The sequence below is a fragment of the Pelobates fuscus genome, chromosome 4 (assembly GCF_036172605.1).
Source record: "Pelobates fuscus isolate aPelFus1 chromosome 4, aPelFus1.pri, whole genome shotgun sequence".
Classification (NCBI taxonomy): Eukaryota; Metazoa; Chordata; class Amphibia; order Anura; family Pelobatidae; genus Pelobates; species Pelobates fuscus.
The window spans coordinates 374,197,937-374,213,674 of NC_086320.1; the positions used below are offsets into that span (position 1 = coordinate 374,197,937).

A 15,738-nucleotide genomic window follows, 5' to 3' on the forward strand; every position below is an offset into this window, starting at 1 on the left:
TGTATCCATTTTTAAATGTTTTGTAATCGCAATGCACATTTTATCAGCAAACTCTGCATTATGCACTGGTTTCTAAATTATTTCTCTGAGATTAAAGATTCCACAAACTAGTGGAATTATTTAATTATTTTTGCAGGAATTCACAAAGATGGCAAAACTTTTACAGTTTCTGACACTTGGTCAAAAACGTTGCCATTCATTTGTGAGCATATCTCATACTTTTTTAGTACAGGTCTAATTGACAAATTCTGGAGATTTAAATAAACATGTTAGGTATACAAACATGTATTCCTAATGCTATTGTGTCGTCTCCTACCCAGCTGGCTATAAAAAAGATAGATTTACTCATAATGGGTCTCCACAGTGCTAGCCTACCTTCCTGACTGAGATCATCCATTGAGACTCCATATTGATGATCTCTCTATACTTCCCCAGAGGCAAGCATTGGGGGCAGCACCAATCAGTATCTCCTCATAGAGATGGCTCTCTCTGGGGAGTGTTCAGTGTCTACATGTATAGCGTGGACTGATTGCATGGCTGAAATACTTGGAAGGGTTTCTAGTGGCCTTCTGAGTGAAACACAGAGAGCTGTTATAGTGAGCAATGCAAACATTACTTTTTCTCTGAAAATTCAATGTTTACATTGAAAAGATGGCAAGGACAGGCTATAGACACCAGAATAACTACATAAAACTGTGGTAGTTCTGGTGACTATAGTATCCCTCTCACTGCAATATAGCTGGCACCCCCTTTACTTCTTACTAAACTACTTGACTCTCCGAGCACCCAATAAAAATATGATCCATACAAACTAAGGCCAACTCCACATTTCCACAACCAGTGTAGAATTGACTAAATTAGCCCTAAATTAGGACCTACAGTATAATTTTCCCTTCTTAAAAAACAAATGAGCCCTCAGAAAAACAAACAATGAATATCCTTTCCTCTTAAGTGCGGGAAACTAAACTAAGGATGGGTAATGGCAACCTTTTCTCTCCCTACCTGCGACAATGGGCTGAAAAAGCAATAGAAATCAGTGGCTAAGAAGGCCCTAAGCTGACAATCCCTGGGACCAGAAATGGTCAGCATAAAGGCCTCTGTAGGGTGCAATCATAACAGCACAATGTAATGATTGACTTCTCAGATTTTCTGTATGATGACATAATGAGAGCCAAAGTGGATCAAAAATCCTAAAATCTTTTATATTGGAGAACTAAATCCCCTGCAGTACTAGAGACAAAATATATATTTATTTATTCATTTTGGAACTAGGTAAATCTTTAGGTGTTTGTTGCTGTTATTATTATGTTATTATTAAAAATAGCAATGATTTTTAGACTTGAGCACGGCGAGAATATTTGGCATGGCCAAACCCTTATCTCCAAAACTAGAACATTTTTCTGCAAAACCGGCTAGATATCGGTTTAGCTTGGTAGAATTTCAGAACCAGGATTCCAATTCAGGAACCAAACAACGAGGGTGCTGAAATGAGCCAAACTGACAAACAAAATATTATATTATGTAAATATTTAGCAGTACACTAATAGGAGCATCTCCGGCATTGGTTTCCCAGATCAAGTGAGGAAAGAAATCAGCAAAAGGAAAAACAGGAGGAGAAGGGAAAATAAAATCAAAAAAATCTGTATTTATATAAAATATAATAACAATAATAATATTTAAAGGGACACTATAGTCACCTGAACAACTTTAGCTTAATAAAGCAGTTTTGGTGTATAGAACATGCCCCTGCAGCCTCACTGTTCAATCCTCTGCCATTTAGGAGTTAAATCCCTTTGTTTATGAACCCTTGTCACACCTCCCTGCATGTGACTTGCACAGCCTTCCATAAACACTTCCTGTAAAGAGAGCCCTATTTAGTTCTGTTTAATTAAGATTTGCTTCTCCCCTGCTATGTTAATAGCTTGCTAGACCCTGCAAGAGCCTCCTGTATTTGATTAAAGTTCAATTTAGAGATTGAGATACAATTATTTAAGGTAAATTACATCTGTTTGAAAATGAAACCAGTTTTTTTTTTCATGCAGGCTCTGTCAATCATAGCCAGGGGAGGTGTGGCTAGGGCTGCATAAACAGAAACAAAGTGATTTAACTCCTAAATGACAGTGAGTTGAGCAGTGAAATTGCAGGGGAATAATCTATACACTAAAACTGCTTTATTTAGCTAAAGTAATTTAGGTGACTATAGTGTTCCTTTAAATATAGACCTTTTTACTGTTTCTTTCTTTTACCACTCTTGCTTACTTCTTACTTGTTATGTGAATAAAACTTAACTTCTTTCACCTTATCATCAATCATCTTTTTTCCTATCGGGCATCTCTTTTTCTGATTTTTTTGGCAACATTCAGAATCACGAGCCAACCCAAACAGATTCTGCTTTGAGCCTTTCAGGTGGGCTGCAATTTGGATACCTGGCTCGGAGTTCAGGAATTCGACAAAACACTTGATTGGCCCAAATTCTAATCCCAAGTCTAATGTTTTCCCTCTGCTACCACTTTTTTAGATTTATATCCTTCTAATAATATTCTATTTTATTATAATACTGTGATACAAACAATATACTTCACAGATAGTGATGTCGCGAACATAACATTTTCGGTTCGCGAATGGCGAACGCGAACTTCCGCAAATGTTCGCGAACGTGCGAACTGGGCGAACCGCCATAGACTTCAATAGGCAGGCGAATTTTAAAACCCACAGGGACTCTTTCTTGCCACAATAGTGATGGAAAAGTTGTTTCAAGGGGACTAACACCTGGACTGTGGCATGCCGGAGGGGGATCCATGGCAAGACTCCCATGGAAAATTACATAGTTGATGCAGAGTCTGGTTTTAATCCATAAAGGGCATAAATCACCTAACATTCCTAAATTGTTTGGAATAACGTGCTTTAAAACATCAGGTATGATGTTGTATCGATCAGGTAGTGTAAGGGTTACGCCCGCTTCACAGTGACAGACCAAATTTCCCGTTTAACACACTGCAAACAACCGCAAACAGTCCATTTGCACAATACCAAGCTAGCCATGTCCCGTTCCTTGTCCTCACTGATGTCATTGAAGGTCTCTTCCTCCACCCAGCCACGTACAACACCAAGGGTCCCCGAAAGGTGACAACAAGCCCCCTGTATTTTTTTTTTTAAACTACTGTTACACCAGATATGAGTTGCACTGGTGTGACACTGTGCTCTGGCAGGCCCTAAAACGCACACGTTTGAAGGAAACTGACTGCTATTATTTCACAGTCAAATTTCTAGTTTTTTTTTTTAATGTACACTACTGTTACACCAGATATGAGTTGCACTGGTGTGACACTGTGCCCTGGCAGGCCCTGAAACGCACACGTGTGAAGGAAACTGACTGCTATTATTTTACAGTCAAAAAAGTTTTTTTTTTAATGCAAGCTATTGTGACACCAGATATGAGTGGTGGCACTGGGCAAGTGGGCACAGTATATGCTGTGAGCCTGACACACACGCTGGCAGGCAAGCAACTGCATTAGATTACACAGAAAAAAAAAAAAAAGCAGACTGATGTTCTAGCCCTAAAATGGGCTTTTTTTTTTTTTTTTCATATAAACAAAATATTTTATTGAAGAATATGTAAAGACACATTATAAAACCATTATTCTTGGAATTGAGTAAATGTGAAGACTTACAATATAACACACGCATACACGTATGCGAGTAAAAAAAAACAAAAAACACTTTAGAGCTGTGCCACAATGGCCTCTCACGATATGTGGAAAATATCACATCACATCTCACACCTTGGTCTACTGTCTCTGGTGGTCTGCGCTACTTATCTACACCGCCCTTCTCTAAACCCACTTCCTGTATCTCGGCTGTCTGCAGAGACGCCTTCTGAGAAAAAGCTATTTCACCCAAAAAAAACAAAAAAAAAAATAAAAAAGTCATAACATATGTTCTAATGATATGTTCTACTGTAATTGGGCTACTTAATAATCAAGAGGCAATACGAAGAATGCACATACCTTCTTAGGGAACAAGGCATCAATGTTAATAAATTATTAAAATAACATCCTTTGTTAACACCCCTACTCACACTAAGAGACAATGATAGAAAAATCTAAAAAAAAAAAAAGACTTGGCAATAAATTTACAGCACATTTTCGGTATACAGGAATCAAACGATTACGAGCACATAAAGATGATCACACGTCAACCATAGGCATCAAAACAGGATGCATCTATTGTCTGCAGAAAAAGCTGTGAAACACCTTATTCTTATCAATGCAGGAAAGAATCTTTTAAACAACAATTTGAGTGATCAACTAAACCATCCTACATGTAGTTCAAGCAACTCAGATTTTAAATTAATTCACAGCTACACTTATACTAAGTGATGATGATCAGCAGCCATGAATCTTTTACTGCCTGGTCCATTTAGCCCATCTACTTCTGCTTCTGGCTGCAGCTAACTTTCCCATAATGCTACAAAGAATTCCACACAAGCACGAGAATTGTACACAGACCAGGTTGACCACATTCCCTTACTATTGGACTATATAGACCAGTTTTGTTGCCAGGAGTAGAAGGTAAATCTGCTAGATGGTGAAGCTGCACTAGCTGTTTTTTTTTTTTTTTTTTAATTCTTTATTTTTGGTGCATGTTGCGTAAAACATAGCATAATATACATAGGTGCCACTGCTTTGTGGTCAAAGTGTAACAGTTATACATCAGGTATGGCATTCAATTTGCACATTTTGTTGAGATGGTGGACTGTGTGGTTATAACGAGGTGACCTAGTTGTTTGTATAGTACCGCCATGTCCTGTGTGGTTCTATTTGGAGCTCGTGATGAGCTAGTCTGTAGTCGCTGGGTATAGTAATGTAGCGTATGTCATGAAGGTATTGCTCCAATATGTTACGGCGGTGTAAGCTACGTGTCCGAGGAGCAAGTAATAAGTCGTGCTGCTTGACTATGATAGTGTGGGGATGTCGGTTGCCATGCGGGGCTTGTCTAGTGCTACAGTGGTCTAATGTCACATGGTGTCCCTCTTATATCCCTCTAGTGTCTACCCCTTCTCCCTGGGGGGGGGGGCAATCTGTGGATTTGTTTTATGCCTGACGTGTATATCAGAGGCCTAGGGCCTTAAAGATTTCGTTGCCTCTCTCGTGTGTTTGAGTATGGTGAACCAGCAAGTGAGTTACTTCGCTATGAGTTTGCCACAAAAAATAAAAATAATAAGAAATAAATCATACATATCAACATTAACAAATAACGGCTTTGGAGGGGCCATTAGTTCCAGCAACAGCTGAATGGTTTCCCTTCTTTCCTTCTTGGGGGATATATGACTATGAGTGTCCCATTCAGGTGGTGGGGTTCGTGTTCCTTCTCAGTTCCTGCGTGGTTGCTTCAGATCGGGAGCAAAGTGTTCCGAGTGTGTGGGTTCCGTTGGTGGGTAGGCCCAGCGTTGTTAGCAGTGCAGGAGCATCCGTCAGGGCTGTGGCCTTATAGGATTACCCGTCCTTCGTGACCCACAGGGTGTTTGGGGTAGCCCATCTATAGGTTACGTTTTCCGCCTGTAATGTCCTCGTGAGAGGTTGCATGCTCTTACGCCACTGCAGGGTGGCCCTGCTTAAATCTTGAAAAAAGGATATGTGGCCGTTTTCAAAATTGTACGGGGTTTTTCCCTGTAACGCTGCTGTTAGCCCTAGTTTATCGGCTACTGTTTGGCATCTGAGGATTATGTCCCTGGGTGCTGCGGTTGGGGCCCTGGGGGATTTGGCTATTCTATATACCCCATCAAACGTAAAGTACTTAGCTCGCTTTGCAGGCAGGAGAGTTTCCACCAGCCTTCTCACATATTGCGGCAGTTCCTCCAAGGGGATGGTTTCTGGGACTCCCCTTATCTTTATGTTCTTCCTCCTGCCTCTGTCATCTAGGGTGCTCACTTGTCTGTTGGTGTCAAGTTGGGCCTTTTGTAACTGGTGTACCTTGTCGCTCAGTGCCTGGAATTCCTGTTTCAGGGCTGCGACATCCGCTTCAGTAGCTTGGGTGCGCACTGTAACAGCTTGTACCTCTGTGGTCAGTGTTGCCAGATCAGCTTCCCACATTTTCTTGAGGTTTGATTGGAGGCTTATGAGCATCTCCTGTATATCCTGTTTTGTGGCAGGGGTCATGTGTCCAGGTGTGCTGGCTGTGTCTTGGGTGGCCTGGTGTGGGCTCTGGGGTGAGTACTCACTTTAAGTCTGTTGTGGTGTAGGGTCTCTCGTGGGAGAGGGCTCCTGTGAGTCTCTTGATGGTGTTGAGGCTGACCACATCTGGCCTATGTCGCGCTGTGTTTTTGCTGTGGTCGCGGGCGTTTTTTGGGATTTTCTCCCCATTTCTCCGTTTGCCTGGTATAGTGGTAGCAGATCTGACAGGTCCGGGTCTCCCCAGAGAAAGTGTTCCCCTGCCGTTGCGTGCGTCCGGCCGGCCGCGCGGTAGGCCCCAAAGCCTCGTTTGCGGTTTTTCTTGCCCGGCGTCGAAAAGAAAGGCATCGGCCGCTTCCGGACAGTGCCCTTGTCAGGATCGGGACAGGGATCCAACACGCAGAGTACAAACAGTAGCAAGATACGTATACCGGACCTTAGAATGGCCGGACTAACGTAAGTAGTACAGTATAGAATGGTCAAAGACAAGCCGAGGTCGAGGGTAACAGAAGACAGGTAAGCGAGAGACAAGCCGAATCAAGGGTAACAGAGATAAGCAGAGTAAGGTAAACAAGCCGGGTCAAAACCAAAAGGGATAATAGAATACACAAGCACTGAGTGACTAGAACAAGCTAGAACCACGACAGGGCAATGAGCTAATGAAAGAAGCTCTGTTAAATACCCTGTTCAGAGCAGTAACCACGCCCCCAAGGCGTCCTGATTGGTCCTGCAGCCATTGACTGACAGGTTGTTCTGGGGGAGTGTCCTGATGACTACTTCCTGCCTAGATGCTGTAAAAGGCAGTCACTCCCTCGCGGCCGGCCTAGCATGACCGGATAGACCGCGGGGAAGGGAGCCATCAGACCGTCTGGATGGAGGAACAGCTAAGTCTCTACCTCTTTCGGAGGTAGAGACCACAGGTACCCTGACAGTACCCCCCCTCTCAGATACGCCCACCGGGCGGAATGAACCGGGACGAGATGGGAAGCGAGAGTGATACGCCCTGCGGAGACGGGGAGCATGAACATCCTCCTGAGGTACCCAACTCCTCTCCTCAGGACCATATCCCTTCCAATCAACCAGATATTGTACTCTCCCCCGGGAGATTCGAGAATCAATAATAGAGTTAACCTCATACTCCTCCTGACCCTCCACCTGAACGGGGCGAGGAGGGGCTATTGTGGAGGAAAATCTGTTACATATGAGTGGTTTCAGCAATGAAACGTGAAACGAGTTCGGGATGCGTAAGGTATTAGGAAGAGCTAAACGATACGCAACTGGATTGATACGGGTCAGCACCCTGTAGGGTCCAATATAACGAGGAGCGAACTTCATGGAGGGCACTTTTAAACGGATGTTCCTCGTGCTCAGCCATACCCTATCACCTGGAACAAAGACCGGAGCCGCCCTTCTACGTTTATCATCGTGTTTCTTGACCAACATAGAGTTGTGCACAAGGATTTGTCGAGTTTGATCCCACAACTTCCTCAAATTGGCAACATGAACATCAACCGACGGCACCCCCTGGGAAGGGGAATCCGAAGGAAGAATAGACGGATGAAAACCATAATTCATGAAGAAGGGGCTTGAATGAGTAGAATCGCAAACGAGATTGTTGTGTGCAAACTCCGCCCAAGGAATCAAACCGACCCAATCATCCTGGTGTTCAGAAACAAAGCATCGTAAATATTGTTCAATTTTCTGGTTGGTACGTTCAGCAGCTCCGTTAGACTGAGGATGATAGGCAGAAGAAAAGTTTAATTTAATACCAAGTTGAGAGCAGAAGGACCTCCAAAAGCGGGAAACAAATTGGGAGCCTCTGTCCGATACAATTTGAGAGGGTATCCCATGTAGGCGAAAAATCTCCTTAGCGAATATCTCTGCCAATTCGGGAGAAGACGGGAGTTTAGGCAGGGGAATGAAGTGTGCCATCTTAGTAAACCTGTCAACCACGGTGAGGATAACAGTCTGTCTTTTAGAGATAGGTAGATCGACAATAAAGTCCATGGCCAAACAGGACCATGGTTTTTCTGGAACCTCCAAGGGTTGCAGGAATCCACATGGAAGCGTATGGGGTTGTTTGGTTTTAGTACAAACTTCACATGCAGCGATGAACTCCTCAATGTCCCTCCGTAAAGCAGGCCACCAGAAGTCCTTAGAGATCAACGCGTAAGTTTTGCGGATACCAGGATGTCCCGCCATCTTGCTATTATGTAAACACTGTAAAAGTTCCAGTTGAAGAGCAGGAGGAACGAAAGGACGGCCCGCAGGAGTCTGTTTAGGTGCTAGATGTTGCAACTTAATGATCTTGGCCAGTAATGGAGAATGAATCCTGAGATTCGTATTAGCAATGATATTGCATTTCGGAACTATAGAAGAAAGAACTGGTTCAGGTACAGTAGAAGGTTCATATTGGCGAGATAATGCATCGGCTTTAGAGTTTTTAGAACCAGGTCTGTAAGTCAGTACATAATTGAAGTGAGTCAGGAATAAGGACCAACGAGCTTGTCTAGAGGATAAGCGCTTAGCCTCCCCAATATAGGACAAGTTTTTGTGGTCCGTCAAAATCGTAATAGGGTGTAGGGTCCCCTCCAACAAATGTCTCCACTCCTTTAAGGCTTTAATGACTGCTAACAGTTCCCTTTCCCCGATGTCATATCTGCTCTCAGGCCCAGAAAATTTCTTAGAGAAGAAACCACAAGGGTGTAACGGTTTATCCACCCCTAACCTTTGAGACAGAACAGCCCCAACTGCTGTCTCAGAGGCATCGACCTCGAGCAAGAAAGGCAGAGTCGTATCAGGATGGACTAGAATGGGAGCCGAGGCAAAAAGTTCCTTGAGAGTCTTGAAAGCACCCAGAGCTTCCTTAGACCAGAACTTAGTATCAGCCCCTTGTTTGGTCATATTGGTAATAGGCGCAATGATAGAGGAGTATCCTTTAATGAAGCGCCTATAGTAGTTGGAAAAACCAATAAACCTTTGGATAGCCTTGAGTCCTTTGGGCAAGGGCCAGTCTAAAATAGATTGAAGTTTTACAGGATCCATTTTAAAACCCTCCCCAGAAATCACGTATCCAAGAAAGTCTACCTGAGACTGATCAAAACTGCACTTCTCCAATTTGCAATATAGACCATGTTGCAGCAGCTTGTGTAATACCTTTCTGACCTGTCTATGGTGAGTCTCAATCTCCTTAGAGTGTATTAGTATGTCGTCCAGGTAAACAATAACACAATCATGCTGAAACTCCCTAAGTACCTCATTAATCAAATCTTGAAATACTGCAGGAGCATTGCATAGTCCAAATGGCATAACAGTGTATTCGTAATGGCCATACCGGGTATTGAATGCCGTCATCCACTCGTGACCTTGCTGGATTCTCACCAAATTGTAAGCCCCTCTGAGATCTAACTTGGTGAAGATTTTGGAGCCCTTAAGACGATCAAATAACTCGGTAATCAGTGGGATAGGATAGGCATTTCTGACAGTTATTTTATTCAAGCCTCGGTAATCGATACAAGGTCTCAGCGTGCCATCCTTCTTCTTAATGAAAAAGAACCCAGCCCCGGCCGGAGAAGAAGACCTCCTGATGAATCCCTTTTCTAAATTCTCCCGAATATACTCCTCTAGAACCGAGTTTTCCTGAACAGACAAAGGATATACATGGCCCCTCGGAGGCATAGTGCCGGGTAGAAGCTTAATCTTACAGTCAAATGACCTGTGTGGAGGCAAAGAATCGGCATTCTTCTTGTCAAACACTGCCCTTAAGTCTAGGTAAAGGTCTGGTATTTGTCTTTCTGTGGACTGAGTAGGATTCTCCGGTATGTTAATATTAGCTAATGGAGAAACCTTGCACAAACACCGATCCTGGCAGCCCTGGCCCCACGAGAGTATCTCTCCTAACTCCCAATCGATAATAGGGTTATGTTTTTTCAACCATGGGTACCCCAGAACTATGGGAACGGAAGGAGACGAAATGAGCAGAAGAGATAAATTCTCCACGTGTAGGATACCCACATTTAAATTAATGGGTATGGTCTCACGAAAGATAACAGGGTCTAGTAGTGGTCTACCATCTATGGCCTCAACGGCCAAAGGTGTCTCCCTTAGCTGGGATGGGAAATTGTTCTTACTAGCAAAGGCTTGGTCGATAAAATTCTCAGCAGCACCGGAATCTATCAATGCCATAGCCCTTACTACTTCCTTCCCCCAAGTTAAGGAAACTGGTAGCAGAAGCCTGTGATCTTTATAATCAGGAGTAGAGGACAAAATAGAAACACCCAAGGCCTGTCCTCTAGAGAGACTTAGGTGCGAGCGTTTCCCGGGCGGTTAGAACAGTTCGAGAGTAAATGACCCTTGGCTCCACAATACATACACAAACCCTCTCTTCTCCTGTGCTGTCTTTCCTCCTCAGAGAGGCGGGTATACCCTTTCTGCATAGGTTCAGTAAGCAAAGATATCGTGGAGTCAGGACTTGGAACAGCGGGAGCTAACCTAAAAGAAGGTCTCTGGTTCCCCTCTCGAGTGTTCTGTCTCTCTCTTAGACGTTCATCTATACGAGAGATGAACGAAATTAAATCCTCTAAATTCTCAGGGAGTTCTCTGGTAGCAACCTCATCAAGGATTACATCAGATAGGCCATTCAAAAATACATCCATATACGCCTGCTCATTCCACTTGATTTCTGCCGCCAGAGACCTGAACTCTAGTGCATAATCCACCAGTGTTCGGTTCTCCTGTCTCAGGCGCAACAGTAATCTGGCTGCATTAACCTTTCTACCTGGAGGGTCAAATGTTCTTCTAAAAGCAGCTACAAATGCGTTATAGTTATAAACTAATGGATTATCGTTCTCCCATAGTGGGTTGGCCCATCTCAGAGCTTTCTCAATGAGTAGGGTGATAATAAATCCTACTTTTGCCCTATCTGTAGGATAAGAGCGAGGTTGCAATTCAAAGTGGATACTAATTTGGTTTAAAAAACCACGACACTTCTCAGGAGCCCCACCATAGCGTACTGGGGGGGTAATGTGAGAAGAAGCACCCACTGTGGCTACCTCTAGACCTGAACCGACAGGAGAAACAGGGGTATTACGTATCTCCTCTGGTGGTTTATTGGCACAAGCTAATAGAGCCTGTAGCGCAAGCGCCATCTGATCCATTCTGTGATCCATGGCTTCAAACCTAGGATCAGGAGCAGCCAGCTGACTGTTTGTACTTGCAGGATCCATTGGCCCTGTCGTAATGTCAGGATCGGGACAGGGATCCAACACGCAGAGTACAAACAGTAGCCAGATACGTATACCGGACCTTAGAATGGCCGGACTAACGTAAGTAGTACAGTATAGAATGGTCAAAGACAAGCCGAGGTCGAGGGTAACAGAAGACAGGTAAGCGAGAGACAAGCCGAATCAAGGGTAACAGAGATAAGCAGAGTAAGGTAAACAAGCCGGGTCAAAACCAAAAGGGATAATAGAATACACAAGCACTGAGTGACTAGAACAAGCTAGAACCACGACAGGGCAATGAGCTAATGAAAGAAGCTCTGTTAAATACCCTGTTCAGAGCAGTAACCACGCCCCCAAGGCGTCCTGATTGGTCCTGCAGCCATTGACTGACAGGTTGTTCTGGGGGAGTGTCCTGATGACTACTTCCTGCCTAGATGCTGTAAAAGGCAGTCACTCCCTCGCGGCCGGCCTAGCATGACCGGATAGACCGCGGGGAAGGGAGCCATCAGACCGTCTGGATGGAGGAACAGCTAAGTCTCTACCTCTTTCGGAGGTAGAGACCACAGGTACCCTGACAGCCCTGAATGCAGCACCGGTATCTAGGGGTTTGTGGCTCGCGGGATGCTGGCGATATTCAGCGTTATCGGCTGGTGCACACAGGAGCTGTAGGAAATGGCGACTGCTCCTGTACGCTGCTTGGCTCCGCCCTAAAATGGGCTTTTTGGGGTGCTGTCCTTACAGCAGAGATCAGATGAGTCCTTCAGGACACTGAATACACTAGCCTAGCTATCAATTTCCCTATTAAATCAGCAGCAGCTACACTGTCCCTCCTCTCACTAAGAATGCAGCTTCCGGGGAGCGGGGCCTAGCTGTCATGGAGGAAAGACGCACTTCGTGTGAGCTCCCTCAATATCTCACTTTAAGCAGCTATCAACAAGCGAATTTCACCCCAGAAGGGGATGACCCAGCAATGTTGCTCCTACCTGACTGACCCGACATGCTTAATAGCAGTCAGCAACTCGACAGAGTCTTACTTACCTCCGCGTGGCAAGTGTGGCCTGGTGCTCACCGGGCAAGAGAGGCGGACGATCTCCCGATCCTGGGATGCCCAGGAGCAGCTACTTCCCGGCAGGAGCTCCGTTACCCCCCCCTCGGACTGGTGGGGGTTATCCCGGTCCACCCCTGAGAGACTGTCTGGAGCTAATGGACGCACAGAGCACAGCCGCCCAGGCTGACATACTCATCTGCGACTCTCCCAATATGGCGGCAGCCGCGTGTCCTCCTGGTACCAGCAAAGCATGGCAGGATATTGAGTCTAAGCTGGACAGACTCTTTAATCAATTTTGGAAGCAAATAACAAGCAGGAAGCCCCAACAAGCTCCACCACAGCCCCAACAAGCTCCACCACAGCTAAGTGAAGCAGTCCCCATTAAAATCCACCAACGCAAAAGGCGTCGAAGACGGGACCGGAGGAAATGCAGAGCCTGCCCCACGTCAAGCACTCGCCTCCACCTTAAGCCACCACAATCCCGCACCGGACGTGAAGCACCACCGGGACAGATCCGACCACCCGACAAAACAAGCTTCCACCACCTCAAGCCGCGAACCCGGCACTCAGCCAGAGACTTGCCTTTGTTGTTCCAGGTATCAGGGACTCCCAGGGTCTGCACCTGGCACCCAGAAGGGATCGGATGAGCACAAGCAGTAAACAGCAGCCTGCCAAGCATGCCCCACTATAGCCGATCCTCCACACCATGCTTTGATCACATGAACTGCTCTCTGCACATTAACTAATCGTAAAGTAGCAAGCGTTTAAACATGTCATTATTTCACCTCCTAAAGAGTTTATTGTTGTAGTTCCTTACATGCCTTTACCTTAACCGTTCATGTATTATGTTATTCACTAGTCTCATCTCATGGGGAGACTCACACTTGATTTATAACTAGTGGTGGATCTGCTGATATAAATACACAGTTGATAACGTGCAACAGAGGTGACTCTAGACGTTATGAGGCCTTAGGCGAAACTCAAACATGAGGCCCCACTAACAAAAAAGTGTCACATATACACATTGATGCACAGTTTACCTGTGTATGGTCCTGAGAGTGTGTCTGACAGAGAGTATCCTTGTGTGTGAGAATGTATGTCTCTGTGAGCATGTTTGCGTTTTTGTCTGAGACTGAAGTGTGTTGTGTGTATGGCGGGTGATGGTGTGAGGGGTGTGATGGTGAGATGGAAAGGGGGTGATGGTGAGAGGGAGAGGGGGGTGATGGTGAGAGTGAGCGGGGGTGATGTGAGAAGGAGGGGGTGATGTGAGAAGGAGGGGGGTGATGTGAGAAGGATGGGGTTGATGTGAGAGTGAGGGGAGGTTGATATGAGAGTGAGGGGGGTGATGTGAGCGTGAGGGGGGTGATGTGATGTGAGAAGGAGGGGGTGATGTGAGAAGGAGGGGGGTTGATGGTGAGGGTGGTGAGGGGGTGAGGCTGAGGGTGGTGAGGGGGTGAGGCTGAGGGGGGTGAGGCTGAGGGGGGTTGGTGGTGAGGCTGAGGGTGGTGAGGGGTGAGGCTGAGGGGGTGGGGGGTGCTGAGGCTGAGGGTTGTGGGGTGCTGAGGGTGGTGAGGCTGAGGGTGGTGGGTAGGGTGGTGAGGCTGAAGGTGGTGGGGGGTGCTGAGGCTGAGGGTGGTGGGGGTGCTGAGGCTGAGGGTTGTGGGGTGCTGACGGTGGTGGGGGTGGTGGGGAGGGTGGTGAGGCTGAGGGTGGTGGGGAGGGTGGTGAGGCTGAGGGTGGTGGGGAGGGTGGGGAGGCTGAAGGTGGTGAGGAGGGTGGTGAGGCTGAAGGTGGTAGGGAGGCTGAGGGTGGTGAGGCTGAGGGTGGTGGGGAGGGTGGTGAGGCTGAGGGTGAAAGGGAGGCTGAAGGTGGTGGGGAGGGTGGTGAGGCGGAGGGTGGTGAGGCTGAGGGTGGTGGGGAGGGTGGTGAGGCTGATGGTGCTGAGGCTTAGGGTGGTGGGGGGTGCTGAGGCTGAGGGTGGTGGGGGTGCTGATGCTGGTGGGGTGGTGAGGCTGAGGGTGGTGAGGGGGTGAGGCTGAGGGTGGTGGGGAGGGTGGTGAGGCTGAGGGTATTGGGGAGGGTGGTGAGGCTGAGGGTGGTGGGGTGCAGAGGGTGGTGGGGGTGGTGGGGAGGGTGGTGAGGCTGAGGGTGGTGGGGAGAGGGTGGTGAGGCTGAAGGTGGTGGGGAGGGTGGTGAGGCTGAAGGTGGTAGGGAGGCTGAGGATGGGGAGGCTGAGGGTGGTGGGGAGGGTAGTGCGGCTAAGGGTGGTAGGGGAGGGTGGTGAGGCTGAGGGTGGTAGGGAGGGTGAGGAGGCTGAGGGTGGTAAGGAGAGTGAGGAGGCTGAGGGTGGTGTGGAGGGTGGTGAGGCTGAGGGTGGTGGGGAGGGCGGTGATGAGGCTGAGGGTGGTGGGGAGGGTGGTAGGGAGGCTGAGTGTGGTGGGGGTGAGAGAGCCTACCTTTAGTCTCTGGTGGTCCAGTGGGCTCCCTGGTGGTCCGGTGGCCACTGCTCCTGGTCTGCAGCTCCGCAGAGCTGCAGACCATGTAATCTCGCAAGCCCATCAGAGCGTTGCCGTGGTAACCTGCAGCAACGCTCTGACTGGCCGGTTTTCGTGAGACACATGGTCTGCAGCTCTGCTCACTGGAGAGCTGCAGACCGGCAGTGGCTGGCCGGGCAGCCAGGAGGGGCCTTGCACCCGGCAGCATACCGGGCAAGCCGCCAGGCCCCCTCCTGGTGTCAGGTCCTCGGTCAGTGGCGAGGCCCCAGCCAACACGAGGCCTTAGGCGGCCGCCTAAACCACCTAATTAGAGAGCCGCCTCTGACGTGCAAGCTACACCCTAAACATGACAGCCATCTTTCACAACAATGTACTGCTATATACTCATACCCTCAGTGCAACTAGCCATGATATATGCACGTTCAGCCTAGCATGCTCAAATATAACACACTTCTGTAAAAAAAAAAAAATAATACAAAAAAAAAGAATGCAGCTTCCGAATGAATCTAAAATGGATGCTGTCCAGGAGGTAGGAGGGTCTGTGAGGGAGGGTCTGCTGCTGATTGGCTGGAATGTGTCTGCTGACTGTGAGGTACAGGGTCAAAGTTTACTCAATGATGATGAATAGGGGGCGGACCGAACATCGCATATGTTCGCCATCCTTGGCGAACGCGAACAAGCTATGTTAGCCGGGAACTATTCGCCAGCGAACCGTTCGGGACATCACTATTCACAGAGTAAAATTTGGTGCGTATTCATTTTGACCCATTCTTTGCATATACAGACACCAATAGCATATTTCA

The 15,738-nt window shown here is 47.0% G+C and overlaps 1 protein-coding gene across 3 annotated transcripts in view; it reads left to right on the forward strand.

The window, feature by feature from the left end:
• Nucleotides 1-15,738, forward strand: part of ADCYAP1R1 (ADCYAP receptor type I) — a 233,279-nt gene that overhangs the window by 155,898 nt on the left and 61,643 nt on the right. The window lies entirely within an intron of this gene.